The following is a 24,642-nucleotide window of genomic DNA, read 5'->3' on the forward strand; positions in this document are numbered from 1 at the left end:
AGAACTACTTCCTCAAGGCATCCACTCAATAGAACGATAAATTTTTTGCCTTAATTGGGTAGGATGTATCACTCTTAGGAATTGTGAGCAGCTAAGAAAAGACTACAAGGTCACTCATTATTTGCATAGTTCATTTTTTCCTTTGTTTTTTCAAGCCTAAATAGTCTGCATTTGTTTGAAGCAGTAATAACCTTCTGTCATCAGTAACTCTTGTACATACTATGTGACAGCCATAAATGTGTGTGTATCTCATAAATGCACAATGTGTAGGAAGCAAGCAGTCATGGGAGGCTCCTGGGTCAGCTTCATTATAACTCAAACTAATCACAAGCAAATGCTTCTCCTTTGATCTTTCAATACATTTTTCAGTACTGTTGTCCAGTTTTCCATAAACTTAATTGTAGCTGTATGCTTCTTTAAAAACACTGCTTTGTGGTCTCACTTAAGTTGCAAGCAGACATGGCTGCAGATGTCAGAACTACCTCTGAACTTCTGTTTACTGATGCAGAAACCAGGACAACTGTATGCTCTTCAAGAGAATGGTCTCTTTACTGAGCCTCCCCATTGACTTAGATAAGAAAGGATCTAATATCAACCACCTGTTATCAGACTATGCCATCAATTCACATAGGCTGGACATCTACCTCAAGCACCTAAGGGCAGAGAAGACAACTTTTCAAACTGACCAGTCAGACCTGATTTTTCCCTTCCCTCCTTAAAGGAAGACCAAACACCCCTCTTCTCTTCCCTCTGCTTCTCTAAGCCTCAACTTTCTCTTCACTTACCAAAAGAGCTTGATATGCCACCGAATCAGAACCCTGGCTCCCCGTGTCCTCCTTCCCTGCTTACCACTATTCAAGTCTGAATTTTCCAAACTCCATTCCCACAGAATGGTGGCCTCAAGATCACCACTTTCCAGGACAGTCTGGCCACTGTGCCAAAAGGCCAAAGGATAAGAATCAATGAGGTGGGCTACCCTGGTGGCGCAGTGGTTGAGAGTCCGCCTGCTGATGCAGGGGACATGGGTTTGTGCCTCGGTCCAGGAGGATCCCACATGCCGCAGAGTGGCTGGGCCCGTGAACCATGGCCACTGAGCCTGCGCGTCCGGAGTGTTCCGCAACGGGAGAGGCCACAACAGTGAGAGGCCCGCGTACAGCAAAAAAAAAAAAAAAAAAAAGAATCAATAAGGTGATATTGGTGAAGAAATCTTGAACTGGGGGTCAGGGAAGGGCAGGAAGGAAAGAAAACAAAAGAATACATGACAAGGGAGGGCACTGGGAAGAAGGCAGAATAGGGAACCAAGGCCATGAGCAAAGAAAGGGTCATGAGATGTCCCTGGTTTGGGGTCCAGGCCTTCTCTCTGGGTGTGTTGTACATCACCGTGCACGTGCACAAAATAATGGAAATATTTAACAGAACATCAAGATAGTAACTAATTATAGAAGCAAGAAGATCTTATACTTTAATTGAATAACTAAAATAACCTAAATGACTATAACTATGATGTAGAGACAATTAACTCACAGTAATATTTATGTATGTCATCAAACATGTCATTATCTTTATTGGACTCAAGTAAAATTTATAACTAAACTCCCAAATGCTTATTAGCCTCTATACAAATGTGCGGATCCAACAGTATTTCTTCTTAAAACTTTTTAACAAAAGAGGAAAGTAGTACTATGTCTTTATAAAACTGCATTGAAAGTAAAATACTATCTCAAGATAGCATACCACTTAGACGAGGATCTCAAAGACACACTGAAGAGAAAAATCTGTCTTATCCATAAAGAAGTAAACTACTTGGGATTCATAAGGGGTTATAGCTATCCCTGTTAAACTAACCCTGCCCCATAGCTATTACCTCTTAAGAGGCATATCATAGAAGCAAACCAATCATTGAACTCATAGCAAAAACCAAACAAAATCAAAGGAAGCAGTATAGAGCTTTCATTTTTAAAAGTTAGAACACAGTATGGCAGATATCATTTTAAGTAAGTCTAACTGCTTAAGCTTTCTGTCTAAAATGAACATTTAACACAGCTGCTATACTGTCTGCAGCCTTTTCATAAAAAGGCAAAATGTTTAGTCATAGCAGTGACTCCAACACTATCTTAGAATTCCCTAATGAAATGTATCCTTCCAAATCATAGGGAACTCTCAGTATGCACATAGAAACCGCTATCTGTCTTCCCTTGGAAATAAGCCAGCAGTTCCAAACCTCAGAAAACAGGTGCCAGCAATAGAAATATTTTTTGAAAATATATGTGCCCAAGAACATTAGAGATCATTTTATAATACAGATAACATTGTATCAGTCAGATGTTTACTGAGAACAATCTATGCTGGTTCAAAAGAACTGGTATTAATCCGATTAATAAGATCAAGATTGGTATTAATCCTATTATATGCTACAGGTAACAAATAGAAGACAGGTACCTATATAATAGGCCACTGCCAACGTCCAGTTTTCAACCTCCTGCATATTTTCAACAAATATGGAATGCTTGGGAATGTGTGACCCTAACGCCATGGGTATGACAGGAATGCCATCAGGCTTAGTAAATGTAAAAAAAGGAACACATAAATATGACAGCTACAGAAAGAAACACTAACAGAAATTTCCCATGTCCAAAAACCATGGGAACTAAACCATGGGAAAAGAAAAGCTATTGTTTTTCTAACAGTGCCGTTACCAAAATTCAGAGAAATACATATACTAAAAAAATTATATCCATCTGACCAACAGGATCTTCGTGAGGCAGAGGAAAGCACAGAGAAAAATCTCATTTTAAAAAATACCTAATTAATGGGCAATCTTTAATTTTGCTTTAAAATATATCTTCTAGTAGTACCTACTGTAGAATAAAAAATCTGAATCCAGTTAGGAGCCTATGGTCAAAAGTATCTAGGTGTTTATCTCCCACATACTTCCCAGAATACTGTGAATATGATTTTTTTGCACTACCACCCCCCAAAAATACCTAAGACTAAATGAGCATTATTCCAAAAGAGAGAACTCACAGAACTTGTTTTCCTGCCAAATGATGAATGCTACTCAATTACCAAGAAATATCACAAATGAAGAAAAATGGTCAGAGTTTTCAGCCACCAAAATGAGCCGAAGAACACTGAGAAGTACTAAATTTTTTCCAAACATATCCTCAAGGCTTTTTTTCAAATCCCAATTTATTTACTACCGCTCCAGTGCCCTATGTTACTACACTGCCCTATGTTACTACACTCAACACTTAAAGGTGTTCTGTCTTGCACTGTTTATTGTTATATAATGTTGGCACCTCCACTGGCCTACAAATGCAACTCAGCTACGTACAAAATGTCAGTCTCTGGCCTGGATGTCTAGTGTGAATGTGCCCCTTTAAACCTGGAGGCTACTTTGAATTCATTTGAACACCTTTTTTGTGAAATAAACTGACTTGGCTTTCTATAGGTCAGAATAGGGAGATAAAACAAGCAATCACTGATGTCTCTCAGTGAGTACGTTTGTAAAATCCTGACTCGTGGGCACTGGTTACTTTAACTATGGGCCTTATTTTTTAGCTTATGAGTCAAACAGTAATCAATTTTACCCAAAAGTCTGAGAATACACCTTATATGGTAGCAACGAAGAGAATACCTCAAAGTATGTGTCATTATGCCTTACAAAACCAAACGGAAGTGAGGGTGATTACTCCTCTTTCCTTATGTAGTCACTGAGCTACCTAGTTCAAAACATATGTTGCTCTGCTAATATGTTTGTTCTAGTAGTCTAAACATATTTCCTTGATGAGTCCTACTTAATTGAAACAACATCTTTATTCTTCTCTACCAGTGACCTAATAAAATAGAAACACGCCTTCTTAAACTGCAATTCACTATTAAGATGCCACATAACATTTTCTTTCAGTTAATCCATATGTGTTTAAGCCCAGAGATTTAATGTGCTCTGTAGTCCATGTGCGAATATAATTCTACCAGAAATGTGAAAAGTATGGCGGTTTGCTAAAAAAAAAAAAGAGCACATCCACAAACATCTCAAAATCAAACAAATTTGTTACTTACAGAGAAACTAGTGTTTCTATATAGTCCATTCTATAATTATAAGGAAAATGGTAAGAAACGTCAGAGAGCTATACAGGTTCAAAATGAATTAGTCAACTCTAGTTTACCTGAGAACAGATTAACACTGAAATTCACACATTTCAACCCTCCCTCCTCTTAAGGTTCTTTTCAATGATGAGATGAATCCCCCTCAAAATTGTACGCAAATTGTGTGCAAGTATACATGTATTTTCCACTGAGTTGGTCCACAGCTTTCCCCAAATTCTCAAAGGTATCTATGACCAAAAGAAATGTTATGAACTAATGATTTAGTGAAATCTTAGAACACTGTTTCTCAAAGTGTGGTTCCTAAACCACCAGTGCCAGCATACTTCAATGACAGGGGAAACAAATCACAAGACCTTCAAAACCCACATGCTAAAGATGTTTCAAAACAAAAACAAAAATCTGTTAGCATCAAGAAAAGTTAAGAACTCAGAACAGAATTAATATTTATTCAAAGTGGTGCAAAATCATGACTTCACATGCTAACGGCAGATAAGTATAGCTTAAAAAAGCGGGGTCTCGCTTTTAAACTTTTAAAGTCTTCATAGCATAAATCACTAACATCTAATAAGGGTCTCTATTCCAATGAGGCACTACATTCAATATGGAATTCTGAGAACAGGCATGGCCCTTCCCCTCATCTACCGTTTTCTACTATTTAGCTTTTCCCACCTGTATTGCAACTCTTCAGAAAGCAGTGCTCCTCAAACTATCTGTGGTGGAAGATACCATCTGTGGGGAAAGATTTCCCCCCATTTGCCTTTACCAATTCTTCTGTAATCTACAATAAATTACTGAAAAAACAAAATTTAAAGAAGCCACTCAAATTATAAGACCAAATTCTTTATCATCAGATTCAATAGACATAAAATTACTCTGTCAAAAGACAAAAGTTTCTAGATACTTACTCTTCACTTCTATCCTTATTTCATCTCAAACTGCAACTGACAGTTTGCTGATCTGAAGACCAGCAAGGATGCTCCTTCTAGGCAAGGACTACATCTTTTATTTCTCTTTAGGTTCATTGTACAAAGACTTAAACATAATACACAATAAACATGTGATGAATCACCACACTGGAAATTAAAGGTATTTAGTAAATAGGCTATTATTTAATAATTTAACCCATTTCCTTTTTTTTTTTTTTGCTCTTATGTTAAACAAAGTGATGAATGATACTGTACATTTATTTTGGCACACTTATCTGACTTTCTTTAGGAATTATTTCTAAAAAGGTATGCACATTTAAATTTTTGATGCACGACACTAGATTGCCGGCAAGAATATTTGCAGCCATTTACAATCCTGCAAACTGTGTATGAGAATGTCCGTTATCCACACCGTTGCGACCCTTAGTTTTATAAAAGAAACCTGAGGGTAATTCTAGCTCCACCACTAACAAATCCTGTGACCTTGGGCAAGTCATTTACCCCTCTGGCCTCATTCTGCTCAGCTGTACAGGAGAGTTGGATCAAATGTTCTAGGGTCCCTTTCAACTCTAAACCATAATAAATATTTACACAGACTTTACAACCTCTCATTAAAGTCATTACAATCAGTATCCGTTACTCAGGCACTAAAATGAATTTTGTATTATTCTCCAATTACTTCATACATATTACACTTATTTCTTCATTACAAAACACTAAAATGGCAAACATGCGTGCTTTTCAAAAACCTGAAACTGTGTCAACATTAGAAACTCAAAAGGTTGGATTTTGGAGCTAATTAGGAGAGAAGAGAATCTAGCTTATCTACTTTTTCAGATTCCAAATGAGTTTTTCTTTTAGAATGAATTAGCCTAAATGACAAGACTCTCCTTTCCACTGGTAGCAGCTGAACCCTATGGCATTTAATGGTGAGTTATGCCTTCATTCATACCGAGTGAGTACATATGGACCAGATGCTAATGACTATAAGAATAAATTATTAGGCTAATGGGGAAACCAAATACTCATTTATTCCATCATTTAACAAATACTTGCCAGGTGTCTATTATGTGCCAGGCTATTCTAGACACCGTGATACAACAAACAAAATGAATCCATGCCCTCATGGAACTTTACTTCAATCAACTGGAAAGAGAAAGTCAACATATAAACATGCAGATAACTAACTAAATGTCAGGCCTATAATAAAGGGCATAGTAAGTGACAATAAGTAACTTCAGAAGAATCTAAGTCCACAAGTTGCTTCCACATCAACTCATGTGGGTGCTCTTCACGTTTCCATTGCTTAGAACAGACTGCTTACATTTACAACTATTACTCCTGGACACCATACTGTTCCAAGAAATCCATGCTTGTCAATTCCTGGCTCCTTTCAGTGCTGTTTCTACCATGCCCTTTCTCTCATCCCTTAAAGAAGATGGGTAAGTCTTCACTCCATTCCCATCTCCGGAAGTGTGATCTCAGTTTCCTTTGTACATCTGTAGCCTTTAAGAACTAAGACTCATCAAAACTTGGACCCAAGGATTTAACACTTGCTGTACATGGAATTATTTTATTTATCCCGCTTGGGATTTGTTGAGGGGGAATAAGAAAACAAACAAACAAACAAACAAAACCCCCTGGGAATCCTTTCCTTCCAGCTCTCTTTCTTTAGGTCAGAACTACCACCAATACCCTTTTATGGGTCTCCTATGCCTTTTCCTGCCATCCCAGGTTTATTTTTCCAGCCCAGGAATCCAGCCTGCACAGCTGGCTTTCATTGAGAGGGCACCAATTGTTGGTAGATCACGTCTAGCACTCGGGTCTCTAGTCACAAAACACTGATTTACCCTAGAGGCTTTACTCCCTCCACAGAAAGCAAACACGTGATCACAAACAGCAGCAAGACATGAAAAGGAAATGTTCTTACGTCAGTGCCACTATTTTTTTTTTTTTTCCTTTTTTAAACTAAAAGAGACTGGAGCAACACTGAAGAATTCTTGTTTCAGTGTGACTGGTGTACCATATGTGTCTGAGCTCTGGGCAACATGGGACTTGGCAGGGGGCAGGGTGCTGACAGCCGTCAGGGAAAGTCTATTAAGCAATGTCACTGTTTCCAGTTGCGCAAAGCCTGCACAGAGGTGGGAGTGAGGGAGTGGAAGGGGCCAAGATTTTGGTTCCCTGGTAGAATACGCCTGAAGCATATCGTCTGCTGTTTCATCTTCACCCTGTTTCCCACTTACTACACCAGCACTTCGATGAATCAAACCACCTCTTCCCTTCAAAGTAAGAGCCCAGGGTCACTTAACTATAAGGACAGGACTAAAGCCATTATTGTTAAAGAAAGCAAACATTTACTGGCAGAGGTTACAGGTAAATCTAGTCTCAGAGCTTTTCTTGTATAAATCAAAAATATCACTACTACCAGCTGTTGATCACTCTTGAATGATGAAAGACCAATGTCTTACTTAAGTCTTTGAGTTAAGGTGTTGAGTTGGCCAAAAAGTTCCTTCGGTTTTTAAAGTAAAAATAAAAGACACATTTTTCATTTTCACCAAGAAGTTTATTGAACAACGTATTCACCCTTTTGTTCCATTACCTTCTGCCATTTTTCAGGCAACCTCATAATTCCATCTTCCCAAAACTGTTTAGCTTTTTGAGCAAAGAACTGTTCCAGGTGCCTTTTACAGTCTTCCAGGGAGTTGAAATTTTTTCCATTGAGAGAATTTTGTAAAGACCAAAATAAATGGAAATATGAAGGTGCAATGTCTGGTGAATATGGCAGATGAATCAGAACTTCCCAGCCAAGCTGTAACAGTTTTTGCCTGGTCATCAAAGAAACATGTGGTCTTGCGTTATCCTGATGGAAGATTATGCATTTTCTGTTGACTAATTCCAGACGCTTTCCGTCTAGTGCTGCTTTCAGTTGGTCTAATTGGGAGCAGTACTTGTTGGAATTAATCGTTTGGTTTTCCAGAAAAAACTCAGAATAGAGGACTCCCTTCCAATCCCACCACAATCACAACATCCCATTCTTTGGATGAAGACCGGCCTTTGGTGTGGTTGGTGTGGTTCATTTCGCTTGCCCCACTATCTCTTTCATTCCACGTTACTGTACAGTTTCCACATTTCATCGCCCATCACAATTTGTTTAAAAAAAAAAACGTTTTCATTACGTTTAAGTAGAGAATCGCATGGGGAAATATGGTCAAGAAGGCCTTTTCCTCTTAACTTACGTGGAACACAAACATCAAAGTGATTCATATAACCAAGCTGGTGCAAATGATTTTCAACACTTGATTTGGATATTTTGAGTATGTCGGCTATCTCTCACATGGTGTAACATTTTCAATTAATGTCTCGATTTGATCGCTATCAACTTCAAGTGGTCTACCGGACCGTGGAGATCGTCCAGCGAGAAATCTCCAGCATTAAACTTCACAAACCACTTTTCACACGTTCAATCAGTCACAGCACCTTCTCCATAAGCTGCACAAATCTTTTTTTGCGTTTCACTTGAATTTTAACCTTTCTTGAAATAATAAAGCATAATATGCCAAAAATGTTGCTTTTTTTCTTCCATCTTCACTATGGAAATGGCTACACAAAAATTCACCAGTTTTGGTAAGTTTTTTTAAAAAATGCATGCTGAGCACTTGATCCTATAAATATCAATTAACTCCATCTTGTTTAATGTATCATTTAAAGCTTGTGTTTCCTTATTTATTTTCATTTTGGATGTTCTGTCCATTGGTGAAAGTGAGGTGTTAAAAGTCCCCTACTATGATTGTGTTACTGTCGATTGTGTTACTGTGTTTCCCCTTTTATGGCTGTTAGCATTTGCCTTATGCACTGAGGTGCTCCTATGTTGGGTGCATAAATATTTACAATTGTTATATCTTCTTCTTGGATCGATCCCTTGATCCCTTACGTAGTGTCCCTCTTTGTCTCTTGTAATAGTCTTTATCTTAACGTCTACTTTGTCTGATATGAGAATTGTTACTTCTCCAGGATAGATCATATCTTGGGTCACAAATCAAGCCTTGGTAAATTTAAGAAAACTGAAATCATATCAAGTATATTTTCTGACCACAATGCTATGAGACTACATATCAATTACAGGAAAAGATCTGTAAAAAATAAAAACACATGGAGGCTAAACAATACACTACTTAATAATGAAGTGACCACTGAAGAAATCAAAGAGGAAATCAAAAAATACCTAGAAACAAATGACAATGAAGACATGACGACCCAAAACCTATGGGATGAAGCAAAAGCAGTTTTAAGAGGGAAGTTTATAGCAATACAATCCTACCTTAAGAAACAGGAAACATCTCGAAGAAACAACCTAACCTTGCACCTAAAGCAATTAGAGAAAGAAGAACAAAAAAAACCCAAAGTTAGCAGAAGGAGAGAAATCATACAGATCAGATCAGAAATAAATGAAAAAGAAATGAAGGAAACGATAGCAAAGAACAATAAAACTAAAAGCTGGTTCTTTGAGAAGATAAACAAAATTGATAAACCATTAGCCAGACTCATCAAGAAAAAAAGGGAGAAGGCTCAAATCAATAGAATTAGAAATGAAAACGGAGAAGTAACAACTGACACTGAAGAAATACAAAGGATCCTGAGAGATTACTACAAGCAACTCTATGCCAATAAAATGGACAACCTGGAAGAAATGGACAAATTCTTAGAACTGCACAACCTGCCAAGACTGAACCAGGAAGAAATAGAAAATATGAACAGACCAATCACCAGCACTGAAATTGAAACTGTGATTAAAATCCTTCCAACAAACAAAAGCCCAGGATGAGATGGCTTCACAGGTGAATTCTATCAAACATTTAGAGAAGAGCTAACACCTATCCTTCTCAAACTCTTCCAAAATATAGCAGAGGGAGGAACAATCCCAAACTCATTCTACGAGGCCACCATCACCCTGATACCAAAACCAGACAAGGATGTCACAAAGAAAGAAAACTACAGGCCAATATCACTGATGAACATAGATGCAAAAATCCTCAACAAAATACTAGCAAACAGAATTCAACAGCACATTAAAAGGATCATATACCATGATCAAGTGGAGTTTATTCCAGGAATGCAAGGATTCTTCAATATATGCAAATCAATCAACAGGATATACCGTATTAACAAACTGAAGGAGAAAAACCATATGATCATCTCAATAGATGCAGAGAAAGCTTTCGACAAAATTCAACACCCATTTATGATAAAAACCCTGCAGAAAGTAGGCATAGAGGGAACTTTCCTCAACATAATAAAGGCCATATATGACAAACCCACAGCCAACATCGTCCTCAATGGTGAAAAACTGAAAGTATTTCCACTAAGATCAGGAACAAGACAAGTTTGCCCACTCTCACCACTCTTATTCAACATAGTTTTGGAAGTTTTAGCCACAGCAATCAGAGAAGAAAAAGAAATAAAAGGAATTCAAATTGGAAAAGAAGAAGTAAAGCTGTCACTGTTTGCAGATGACATGATACTATACATAAAGAATCCTAAAGATGCTACCAGAAAACTACTAGAGCTAATCAATGAATTTGGTAAAATTGCAGGATACAAAATTAATGCACAAAAATCTCTGGCATTCTTATACACTAATGATGAAAAATGTGAAAGTGAAATCAAGAAAACACTCCCATTTACCACTGCAACAAAAAGAATAAAATATCTAGGAATAAACCTACCTAAGGAGACTAAAAACCTGTATGCAGAAAATTATAAGACGCTGATGAAAGAAATTAAAGATGATACAAATAGATGGAGAGATATACCATGTTCTTGGATTGGAAGAATCAACACTGTGAAAATGACTGTACTACCCAAAGCAATCTACAGATTCAATGTAATCCCTAACAAACTACCACTGGCATTTTTCACAGAACTAGAACAAAAAATTTCACAATTTGTATGGAAACACACAAGACCCTGAATAGCCAAAGCAATCTTGAGAACGAAAAGTGGAGCTGGAGGAATCAGGCTCCCTGACTTCAGACTATACTACGAAGCTACAGTAATCAAGACAGTATGGTACTGGCGCAAAAACAGAAATATACATCAATGGAACGGGATAGAAAGCCCAGAGATAAATGCATGCACATATGGTCACCTTATCTTTGATAAAGGAGGCAAGAATATACAGTGGAGAAATGACAGTCTCTTGAATAAGTGGTGCTGGGAAAACTGGACAGGGTACATGTAAAAGTATGAAATTAGAACACTCCCTAACACCATACACAAAAATAAACTCAAAATGGATTAAAGACCTAAATGTAAGGCCAGACACTATCAAACTCTTAGAGGAAAACATAGGCAGAACACTCTATGACATAAATCACAGCAAGATCCTTTTTGACCCACCTCCTAGAGAAATGGAAGTAAAAACAAAAATAAACAAATGGGACCTAATGAAACTTAAAAGCTTTTGCTCAGCAAAGGAAACCATAAACAAGACCAAAAGACACCCCTCACAATGGGAGAAAATATTTGCAAATGAAGCAACTGACAAAGGATTAATCTCCAAAATTTACAAGCAGCTCATGCAGCTCAATAACAAAAAAACAAACAACCCAATCCAAAAATGGGCAGAAGACCTAAATAGACATTTCTCCAAAGAAGATATACAGACTGCCAAAAACACATGAAAGAATGCTCAACATCATTATCATTAGAGAAATGCAAATCAAAACTACAATGAGATATCATCTCACACCAGTGAGAATGACCATCATAAAAAAATCTAGAAACAATACATGCTGGAGATGGTGTGGAGAAAAGGGAACACTCTTGCATGTTGGTGGGAATGTAAATTGATACAGCCACTATGGAGAACAGTATGGAGGTTCCTTAAAAAACTCCAAATAGAACTTCCATACGACCCAGCAATCCCACTACTGGGCATATACCCTGAGAAAACCATAATTCAGAAAGAGTCATGTACCAAAATGTTCATTGAAGCTCTATTTACAATAGCCAGGATATGCAAGTGACCTAAGTGCCCATCGACAGACGAATGGATAGAGAAGATGTGATACATATATACAATGGAATATTACTCATCCATAAAAAGAAACAAAATTGAGTTATTTGTAGTGAGATGGATGGACCTAGAGTCTGTCATACAGAGTGAAGTAAGTCAGAAAGAGAAAAACAAATACCGTATGCTAACACATATATATGGAATCTAAGAAAAAAAAAAAAGGTCATGAAGTTCCTAGGGGTAAGACGGGAATAAAGACACAGACCTACTGGAGAATGGACTTGAGGATATGGGGAGGTTGAAGTGCAAGCTGTGACAAAGTGAGAGAGTGGCATGGACATATATATACTACCAAACATAAAACAGCTAGTGGGAAGCAGCCGCATAGCACAGGGAGATCAGCTCGGTGCTTTTTGACCACCTAGAGGGGTGGGATAGGGAAGGTAGGAGGGAGGGAGACACAAGAGGGAAGAGATATGGGAACATATGTATATGTATAACTGATTCACTTTGTTATACAGCAGAAACTAACAGAAACTAACACACTATTGTAAAGCAATTATACTCCAATAAAGATGTTAAAAAAAATGCATGCTGACATGACAGCTGTCACAATACAATCTAACAAAATTGTTCTGAATACAGTTAAAGGCAACTAAGCACTACGGGAGCCATCTTTCAGAAAAAACAAACGAACTTTTTTGGCCAACCCAGTAGTTGACATAAATTCCATTCTTTCAGTGAATGGTTATTGAGTACCTGATTATACCAGTGAATAAGGTACCTTGCATGCATGTATGTGTGTGTGTGTGTGTGTGTGTGAGAGAGAGAGAGAGAGAGAGAGAGAGAGAGAGAGAGAATGTGGGGGAGAGGGGCAGGAAAGGGGAGGTAACAGAGTTATATTTTTAATTGTTAGAAGTATGTGAAATTAACATAATATTTATAAGACTAACTATCATTTATTGAGTACTCATCACATGCCAGGCACTATACTAGACACTTGTTGACTTTCTCTTTTTACAAAACCTTCCATTTCCATATGCAAAACGACAAAGATCAGATAACAAATGAAAAATACCACATTTGCTCTTCATCTCATGGGTTAACATCTTGCCTTAAAATTTCTTCGATATATGCAAACATCTATTCAAAAAGTTAAACATTAAGAATACATTTCCAAGAAAATATATCTGGCAAACCCCTGGTTAGGTTAGGTATTATTCTCTGCTAACAATTATTGTAAGCCATTTCCCCAACTTCCAAGTAAGATGGAAAATAGCACACCATATTACAATATTATTTGAGTTAGAAAACTCTTACTCTGACGTAAAAGCCTGTAACTAGTCTGTAAGTTCTCCAGCAACACTGTTCAACATTATAGACATAAACTAGAGACCAATGTGCTCACATGTAACGTCTAATAGCTCAGAAACACTCAGGAAAGAAACATATTCCTTGCAACAGATTCTTTAATCACAGGCACACTTCATGGACTAAAAACTGTTCTGGCACAAAACCAATGGAATAGAAACATAAATTTTTACTGAGAATTCTCTGAAGAGTTACAGCAAGTTTCAAGGGTAAAGATTTTTTCAGTAAGTATTGTGGGGTTTTGTTGTTGTTGTTGTTATATTTCATTTTGTTTGGAAGCAACAAGGGAGGAAGCAGAGACAGTAGGCATTTTGCCCTACCAAGGTGATTTGCAAACCAAAAACTTGTCTCCTTAAGGCAATGTAAAATACACAAAAACCTTAAAAACTGGCAGACATGACCCAGCCCCAGTTGAAATGGATGTTTTAGTATATTTATTTTCTTCACTCAAAATCTAAAACTATATTTAGGTATTTAAGTAAATGAATGAAATCTTTCTTGATTTTCACTTGATAATTACTCCACAATCACAAAAAAAATCAGCAAGAATTTTTTGGAATCATTTGAGAAGGATAGGTATTATTAGCAAGGATGTAGAGAAAAGGTAACCCTCCTGCACTGCTGGTTGGAATGTAAAGTGGTGCAGCCACTATGGAGGTTTCTCGAAACATTAAAAATATAACTATAATATAATCCAGTAATTCCACTTTTGAGGATTTATCCAAAGAAAATGGGAACACTAATTTGAAAAGATATATGCACCCCCATGTTCACTGCTGAAAAGTGAGAAGACTGAGTGTATATGATAGTGGACTAGAATTACTGTGTTTTACAAAGCAGTGATTCCCATACTCAGCTGATCAAAATCTCTCAGGGCACTTTTTAAAAGTATAGGTGATGGGGACTCATTACAAGAGATTCTCATCTAGAAAGTCTGAGTGAGAATCCAGGAATCTAATAATCCTCTAGGCAGGAACGAGGGTCCATGGGTACAGGTTCCAGAAAGAAAGATTTCAATTCTCAGCACAGATAAGGGCTTGAAAACATTCAGAACATTCCAGAAATGAAATGGTTTCCTTGCAAAGTAATGAGATTCCTATTCCTGGGTATGTCTACGCAGAAGGCAGACAGCCACATGCCATGGGTACTGCACAGGAGATATATGAATCTGAAAATGAAAACTAGAGTAAGTACACAATAAATTATTGGTGAGTAAACAGCCAGATGCAAGAAACCATTACATAATTTTAGTCACACATTGTAAATGGTCTTTCTCCATGAGAGTAATAAAATCATGAAGTTCTGATTCTCATTACACATCAGTCATCTCAATCAGATTGCAAAAATTTTTTTGTTTTACCATAGCAAGTGCTAGAAAATGAAAACTGAGTTTCAATCTAGCTAGCGTTCAGAGAAACTGAATTTATATTATTAAAATAAATAATAAGCATAGCTTCAAAATAATTTCAAAAAGAAGTACAGTAACTTTCTGTTAAAATGTGATGACACTGGTAAATGGAAGAAACGAGAGAGGAGGACGTTTCCTAGGTCAGAAAGAATTGATTATTCAGGGTACTATAAATTATCTCTACACTGAATATTTAAATTGTCCCATAAAGATGTAACAGTAATCACTCCAAACAGGAATAAAAAGATGCTGTGTGAGCTAAACGCAGTCGATTTCCCTATCATTCGGTATAGAATAAATATAAACTCTCATATTAAATAACTGATGTTAGACAGTCAAAATCACAACCTGCAGTTTAGGAGCTCACAGAAACAAGCAAAAGAGTAAAACCATAAAAGGGGTAGAGCTCTGAGTGGTCTGGAGTTACATGTTCTAATGACATTTCTTGAGTGTTTGACAGATAAGAAGCAAGTCTCAGAGAGCAAACCTGGTAAAGGTAGGAAGATGTTTGGGCCTTTTAAAACAGGACTATTATCAGATTTTGAATGGTTTAATTGGTAAGAAAAGAATTTCTTCTGGTGGCCAAGTGACAGATACAAACACCTAGCAGGAGAAACTTGGCAGATGTCTAAAATAAATCCACATCTGACCTGGACAATATTACTGCTATTTTTGTCCCAATGTGAACTTGCACCATCAAAAACATCTTCTTTCTACATGATGAAAGGCTACTATAAAACAATACTATTTTGGGAGCGATCAGTGAAAAATACCCATCTTAATTAAAAATTCTACCAGCTAAAGAAAGGTTAAGGAATCCTCTTGTAGTAATAATTTAAATACTGAATTAATATTCAAGAAAGTTATTTTTAAAAGGAAGTACACCCACACTGAATGCATCTCTCCTGAGCTTGTTCAGCTATTTAAGAAAATAAGTGGCGGGGGAAGGGAGATAGTTTGGACTATATAATCTAAGGTGTCTTGCCACTAACAATATAACTTCCTATGCCTGTTTGTGACCATTGGTTCCATAAGGAGATGGGAAATAATTGAATAATTTCAGAAATACCCAACATCTGATACATCTAATACCTCTGATCTTGAAAACAAAAAGATAGCCACTATCACAAACTTCTGTTTGTTGATTTAAAAATCAACAACAAAACTTTCAAAATGGTAAAGTAGGAAGGAAGAAATCGGACTACGTGCCCATCCTGCAAAATACTTGGCTGGTACTCACACCAGTGACAACATCCACACAGATACCTATTTCCACATGCTGCCTGGTACAGGCTTGATGCTGATAATACAGAAGAGGAGGAGAGTTAGATGGTATTCATTCATTTAACCTCAGAAAGACACGATAAAGCACTAGCATTCCTAATCTGTAAGTGAGGAAACTAAGACAGAGAGTTACTAGTCTAAGGTCACAGAGCTAGGAAGTCACAGTGCTGAGGCTGGAACCCAGGCAGTGTGATTTCAAGGTCCATCCTGTGACCCCAGCTGGGCTGCTCTCCCATCCGGCACATCATCTGTCACTCCCTCCTGAGATAACACACTGCACCCTCCAGCCAAATGTACACGTTTTACTCTTCACAGTTTATTCCCTTAAATCCCATCCATCTGTCCCTCCAATTTAGATAAACTAGGCTGGATAAAGCAGGAAGGAAATCTCTCTCCCTTAAAGTTTAGCTCTAAACCATTACCCTGATTAACTCTCAGGTATCCAAAAATAGGTATCCATACATCACACAAGTTAAAAAAAATTCCTCAGTCAAAATTTCTAACCATGCAGACCAAAAAAGAAGGGAAACTGAGCAAGATGAGAAAGGAGGGAAAAGGAGAGGAAAGAGAAAGTAAAGGAAGAGACGAAAAGTGGCAGAAAAGACAGGACCCCCTCCACCCAATCTCCTTTCCTCATTTTAAAATCAGTTCTCTTACTGAGCTAATCTTACTCCAAAATCCAACTCATAGGCTCACCTAGGGGGGAGACAAGGTAGCCCGCCCAGTTTCTACCTTCCAAGATGGGGCAGTACCATAGTTCCTCCCAACATTTTAATTTTGGTAGGAGGATCTTCCCTAAGATGCCGCTGATGAATGATGACAGAAGCCTCTCTCAGAGGAGGCTGGTGAGGTACGAGTATGATTGATCAATGAAATATAATTGATCAATGAAATAATACAGAGCACATCTCCTCAAAGCATCTGTGAAGAGCCAGTTATTTTTCTAAATCTCCAATCTGTTTCAGACCAATACCTTAATAAAAATACAACAAAAAAATTATCTGAAAAATTTAAAAAGTTTATAAAATAAAAGTCTCATATTTCTACTATTAGATTCAACAGACATAAAATCACTGGGTCACCAGGGGGAAAGGGGTGGAGGGATAAACTGGGAGACTGGGATTGACATATACACACTACTATATGCAAATTAGATAACTAATAAGGACCTACTGTATAGCACAGGGAATGCTACTCAATACTCTGTAATGGCCCATATGGAAAACAATCTAAAAAATAGTGGATATATGTATATGTATAATTGATTCACTTTGCTGTACACCTGAAACTAACACAACATTTTAAATCAACTATACTCCAATAAAAATTTTTTTAAAATAAGATAAAATAAAATTACTGGGTCAAAATGCTATAAAAATTTCTAAATACTCTCAATTTCTGAACTTACGTTATCACAAACTGACAACTCTCTGGACAACACTTCGAATAACACTGTATTAGAACATCAAAGACCAATTTCTGTGCCTTAAATATCATGATATTTTAAAAGAGTTAAAAAAATTCTTTTTAGAAATTTAGAAAAATATTTTTTTCTAAGTGGAATTACCAGAAGGGATTAGACAACGTGATTATGGGCAACTTTACAATATTTCTTCTTTATACTCTATATTTTTTAAATTAGTAGAAGTAAATAAAATTTTAAAAAACAAATATCATTTCAGTTGCTATAACTTGTTTTATGATACATAAAAGCCTGAATACCCAAAACATCATTTCTGCCTTTTTATCTTTTTAGACTTTTTGTGTGTTCCTCCTCTCTTTACTCAGCCTTCAATCCCCCAGTGTAAAAAGAAAAATGTATGCGTAACTTATGTAAAATTTCCTGAGGCTGCAGATTATGGGTACGGATCCCCTAGCTTGGAAGATCTATTAAAATGTTAACTGTGTTTACACCTGTCCCTTTGGCTAAAAATTAATGAAAGAATTCACAGATGTTAATAAAATTCACAACTTTTCAAATACTCTTACAAGGTTTTAGATGCTCTGAAAGGAGCTGCTTTTGCTGACAGGCACAGTAACTTGTTCAGAAAAAAAATTATACTTTGAAAAAAATTACACTGTCAGGTGTGAATAGTCACCATTGGCAAAGTGATACCACGTTTGGATTCTCTACTATGTACAAGGTTTTAATATTAAAAGAATCTGCCCCCAAAGAAAATATATACAGCTCTTAAAACATATGAAAAGTAGATAAATGCTAAAATTATTTTTCACCTATCAGAGATCTATAATTTGATAACTGTGTGTTGCCAGGATGTGGGGAAATACACACTTTCATACAATATTGGTGGGCAGTTTGGCAATATACGTGTTAAAATTACAAGTGTGTATGTGTATACAGGCAAAACCTTGGAGATATTGTGGTTTCGGTTCCAGACCACCACAAGAAAACAAATATCGCAATACAGCAAGTCGCATGAATTTTTTGGTTTCCCAGTGCATATAGAAGTTATGGTTGCACTACACTGTAGTCTATGAAGTGTGCAATAGCTTTATGGCTAAAAAGTGTAGTTACCGTTATGTAAAATACTTTACTGCTAAAGAATGCTAACCGTCATCTGAACCTTCAGTGAGCTGTAATCTTTTTGCTGGGGGAAGGTCTTGCCTCAGTGTTGATGCTGCTGACCGACTGGGGGGTGGTTGCTGGGACCTGCGGTGGCGTGGCAACTTCTTGAAATAGGACCACAGTGATGTTTGGCCCACTGACTGACTCTTCCTTGTACTTGAACACTTAGAGGTCATTGTAGGGTTCCTGATAGGCCTCATTTCAATATTGTTGTGTCTCAGGGAATAGGGAGGCCCAAGGAGAGGGAGAGAGATGGGGGAACAGCAGGTTGGTGGAGCTGACAGAACACACACAGCATTTGTGGATTAAGTCTGCTGTTCTGCATGGACGCAGGTTATGACACCCCAAAACCACTATAATAGTAACATCAAAGATGATCACAGATCACCATAACAAATATAGCAATAACGAAAAAGTTTGAAGTATTATGAGAATTACTGAAATGTGACACAGAGACACAAAGCAAGCAAATGCAGCTGGAAAAACAGCACCAATAGACTTGCTGGACTCAGGGTTGCCACAAACTTCAATTTATAAAAAATGAAGTACCTGCAAACCACAGTAAAGTGAAGTGCAATAAAATGAAGTACTCCTGTATATATATATTTTTTTTACATCTTTATTGGGGTATAATTGCTTTATAATGGTGTGTTAGTTTCTGCTTTATAACTAAGTGAGTCAGTTATACATATACATATGTTCCCATATCTCTTCCCTCTTGCGTCTCCCTCCCTCCCACCCTCCCTATCCAACTCATCTAGGTGGTCACAAAGCACTGAGCTGATCTCCCTGTGCTATGCGGCTGCTTCCCACTAGCTATCTATTTTACGTTTGGTAGTGTATATATGTCCATGCCTCTCTCTCACTTTGTCACAGCTTACCCTTTGCCCTACCCATATCCTCAAGTCCATTCTCTAGTAGGTCTGTCTTTTCCTGTCCTACCCCTAGGTTCTTCATGACATTTTTTTTCCCCTTAAATTCCATATATATGTGTCAGCATACAGTATTTGTGTTTCTCCTTCTGACTTACTTCACTCTGTATGACAGACTCTAGGTCCATCCATCTCACTACAAATAACTCAATTTTGCTTCTTCTTATGGCTGAGTAATATTCCATTGTATATATGTGTCCCATCTTCTTTATCCATTCATCCGATGATGGACACTTAGGTTGTTTCCATCTCCTGGCTATTGTAAATAGAGCTGGAATGAATATTTTGGTACATGACTCTTTTTGAATTATGGTTTTCTCAGGGTATATGCCCAGTAGTGGGATTGCTGGGTCATATGGTAGTTCTATTTGTAGTTTTTTAAGGAACCTCCAAACTGTTCTCCATAGTGGCTGTACCAATTCACATTCCCATCAGGGGTGCAAGAGTGTTCCCTTTTCTCCACACCCTGTCCAGCATTTACTGTTTCTAGATTTTTTGATGATGGCCATTCTCACTGGTGTGAGATGATATCTCATTGTAGTTTTGATTTGCATTTCTCTAATGATAATGATGTTGAGCATTCTTTCATGTGTTTGTTGGCAATCTGTACATCTTCTTCGGGGAAATGTCTGTTTAGGTCTTCTGCCCATGTTTGGATTGCGTTGTTTGTTTTTTTGTTATTGAATCCTTTGTCAGTTGCTTTATTTCCAAATATTTTTTCCCTTTCTGAGGGGTGTCTTTTGGTCTTCTTTATGGTTTCCTCTGCTGTGCAAAAGTTTTTAAGTTTCATTAGGTCCCATTTGTTTATTTTTGTTTTTATTTCCATTTCTCTAGGAGGTGGGTCAAAAAGGATCTTGCTGTGATTTATGTCATAGAGTGTTCTGCCTATGTTTTCCTCTAAGAGTTTTATAGTGTCTGGCCTTACATTTAGGTCTTTAATCCAATTTGAGTTTATTTTTGTGTGTGGTGTTAGAGAGTGTCCTAATTTCATTCTTTTACATGTAGCTGTCCAGTTTTCCCAGCACCACTTATTGAAGAGGCTGTCTTTTCTCCATCGTATATTCTTGCCTCCTTTATCAAAGATAAGGTGACCATGTGTGCGTGGGTTTATCTCTGGGCTTTCTATCATGTTCCATTGATCTATATTTCTGTTTTTGTGCCAGTACCATACTGTCTTGATTACTGTAGCTTTGTAGTATAGTCTGAAGTCAGGGAGCCTGATTCCTCCAGCTCCGTTTTTCTTTCTCAAGACTTCTTTGGCTATTCGGGGTCTTTTGTGTTTCCTGCTTTTTATTTTTATTTATTTTTTCATTGTTTCCTCACACCCAATTAATCATTCAGCCATTTTTGATTTTTTAATGTAATACTTATTGAAGTAAAGCACACACAGAGAAAAGTGCATTAAACATTAGTATGTAACTATATAGATGATGTTTTACAAAGTAATGACACGAGAGTAATTAAAACCTAGATGGGAAAACAGCACATGAAGCAACCTCAGAACCTGCTTTTTAAAGCACACACGTTTGATTTCCCAGTGCTTAGCAATGACCTCAAAGGCCAGGTCACTCCTCATTTGGATTACTGGCTGAACATCTAGGTTTAGCTAAGCAGTTCTCCAAGGATTCTCCAATAACAGATATAACAATGAATGTAGTTTTTCCTCTCAGGCTATCTAGCAAGTTAAAACTCTGTTACAGCTTGTAGCTCTACACTCAGTCTGGCAGCTTTGAAGAGAAAAGTATTGGTGGCAAACAGTGATCTGAAATCTATGATTTGAAACTGGACAATGGCACACTAGATACACATTCTCCTATGTTACAATAACATATATAGTTAACATGAAAGAGATGCCCACTTTATTAAATGAAGCTGTTTCACGATCTCTACATAACTCTTTGTGACGCTACATAGACAAGTTACACTACAAATAAGATTGAAGCCTGAACTCCAGAATAATTCACCAAGATGCTTTTCCCACTTTATCTCTCTAATAGGAATGCCAAAATCCTCATTAACAAATGAGCACAGTCAATTTACTTTTCCAAAATGAATTTTGATCATATAATTGGTAACCATATTTCTATCAGGATCATACCATGTTTTATATAGTTCATCGGGTATAAACTCTTCCTTTACTTTTTTACCTCTATTAGGATACTGGTATTAAGTGTCTGAATTATTATTTTCACTTCTTTAAATAAGACGTAGTCATTACTAGCAGGATAAAAAAATTATCTTCTCAATTTTAAAATACTACGCAGAAAGATTTTATTGACAGTAAATATTTTATTGTTAAGACATGCCCTCATAATGCTCAGCAGTATCACTAGGAACACAAAAACATAACAGAAAAGTGTTAATTAAATTAAATCCACTGACAATACCTTCCTTAGAGGGAAATAATACATATGACAAAGAATCATACATAAAGCAGTCTTCCAAAAAAAGAAACCTACACAAGAGGATAGTCTTAAGCAATTCTTAAATCACAGCTCACTAATTTAGTATGAGTTTGAAAGTGTCCCACCTGCTAGGCATAAATCTTCTGAAATCAGAAAGACTCAAATGTTAATGCCTTTTTATTTACTACCATCAATGAAAATTTACAGAGGAACTATATACTACAGTGAGAGATATAATTTTAGATAAATCTGGTTTTTCTGGAACTACCCGAATGTGTAGGCTGTTATCTATTTATGCTCTAGTTTTCAGGATTAAGTCAATTGGAAACTGAAATTGGCAGTGAGCGGTCAGTTAGTTTCGTTTCTCCTTTATCAGGTCAAATGTGCATCCAGCAAGCCATCAGCCCGGCCATGTTCTTGGGCACCAGTGTGCTTGCTGGCCAAAGCAACCCCCACTAACTCAACCTGCTGCATGAGTGCTGTTCAAGTTGCAGAAATACCTCCCCAGCCTTACCTTGGGAAACAGCTTGTACTGATCTTCACAAAAATGTCCGCTTACATATTCATCAAGTCAGTAAGACTTCTACAAGAATTCTAATAGAATCGTCCTTTCTGTTTTTACATACAAAGCAACTAATATATTTACTTACTAATTTCAATTTAACATTCAAAAGATTCTAATTTTTAAAAATTTCCTAGACAGTTGGTTATATGAAATTTATGTCTTCACTGCTTGATGGACAAATCTGTAAGCCTAGAGGCGATAGACAAATAACTACAATACTAAACCTTTTTTTTAAAATAACTAAGCTCCATTTTAATTTTGGCATGCTACCTAACTGAAGACGTTGTCAAGGTCAACTTAGAACACAACCTTAATTGAACCATATTTACAGTTTACTGCAACTTAATGGAAAATCTGAGGCTAAAGTTTAACAAAACATTTTATTCTGTAATTCTAAATAGTAAAACCAGACCAGGCTCATACAGTTGTATCATTTGAGATTACAAAACCCTGAAACAAACAAAAAATTATTCTTACATATATGTTGATGATATCTAGATTCCCAAACCTAACTATGATCTCTCACTTAATGCTAGAAGTTAGGGGTACAATCACACCAATAAACTTTTCAAGTTGAAATTCGCATTAATATGAAAGATACACTGTAGAATATAAATAATATAGACCAGAAACCTGATTTGATCTATGCGTAGTTTAACTAGTCAGTATTGATGCCAGGCACAGTGGTAGGTTCTGAAATTCAAAGATGAATATATAAAATGTACTGCATGCTTAGAATAAATTTACACTCTGGGGTTAAAACTGAGAAAGACTTCATTGAGGAGGGCCACACTGGCTTCAACTTTAAAAGATGTGTGGGAATTTCCAGATATACAGAGCTCAAAAGCACCAAGAAATGTAGCTATAAAAATCTTATCAATATGTAAGAAACATGTATCAGAAGGAAAAAAAAAAAGCTGCAATGCCCCCAGAGACATGAAAGTTAGTCAAGAAATAGCATGGTCAGGGCTTCCCTGGTGGCGCAATGGTTGGGAGTCCACCTGCCGATGCAGGGAACACGGGTTCGTTCCCCGGTCTGGGAGGATCCCACATGCCGCGGAGCGGCTGGGCCCGTGAGCCATGGCCACTGAGCCTGCGCGTCCGGAGCCTGTGCTCCGCAACGGGAGAGGCCACAACAGTGAGAGGCCCGTGTATCACAAAAAAATAATAATAATAAAAATACACTACGGTAAGTTCAAGAAGTCAAACACCAAAGAGCACATATTGTATGATTCCATTCATATGAAATATTCAGAATAGGTAAATGTAAGAGACAGAAAGCAGATTGGTAGTTGCCAGAGGCTGAGGGGAAGAGAAAACGGAGAGTAACTGCTTAATGGGGATGGGATTTCCTCTTGGGGTGATGAAATGTTTTGAAACTAGATAAAGGTGGTAGTTACACAGCACTGTGAATGTACTAAACTGCAACTGAATTGCTCAGCTTAACATGGTTACTTTTGTTAAGTGAATTTCACTTCAATTAAAAAAGGAAAACTTGAACAGTGCATCACATGTTGAAGACTCTAGTAATTTATCTTGATTTTAAAAAAAAAGATACTATACACCTATTAGAATGGCTAAAATTAATACTGATCATACCAAGTGTTGATGAGGATGCACAGAAACTGAACTCTCATACACTGCTAATGGGAATGTAAAATGGTACAACCACTTAGGAAAACTGTTTGGCAATTTCTAAAACAGTTAGGCAAATACCTTCCATATAATTTAGCCATTTCACTCCTAGGTACTTAACCAAGAAAAATGACAGCACACGTCCTTACAAAGACTTGTACGTGAATGTTCACTGCAGCTTTCTTCATAAATTAATAGTCAAAAATGAGAAATAACCTGCATGCCCATCAACAGGTAAATAAACAAACAATGCTATATCTACACAAAGGAATACTACTCAGTAATATAAGGTAATGATCTACTGTTAGCTACAGCATGCATGAATCCCAAAATAATTGTTGAGTGAAAAAAACTCACACCAAAAAAAAAAAAGTACATACGATATAGTTCTATTTATATAAAAT

At 37.0% G+C, this 24,642-nt stretch overlaps 1 protein-coding gene across 6 annotated transcripts in view; it reads right to left on the reverse strand.

Moving 5' to 3' along the window:
* The window catches only part of PDLIM5 (PDZ and LIM domain 5), a 213,938-nt gene that overhangs the window by 154,185 nt on the left and 35,111 nt on the right, over positions 1-24,642 (reverse strand). The window lies entirely within an intron of this gene.

The sequence above is a fragment of the Tursiops truncatus genome, chromosome 5 (genome assembly GCF_011762595.2).
Source record: "Tursiops truncatus isolate mTurTru1 chromosome 5, mTurTru1.mat.Y, whole genome shotgun sequence".
Classification (NCBI taxonomy): Eukaryota; Metazoa; Chordata; class Mammalia; order Artiodactyla; family Delphinidae; genus Tursiops; species Tursiops truncatus.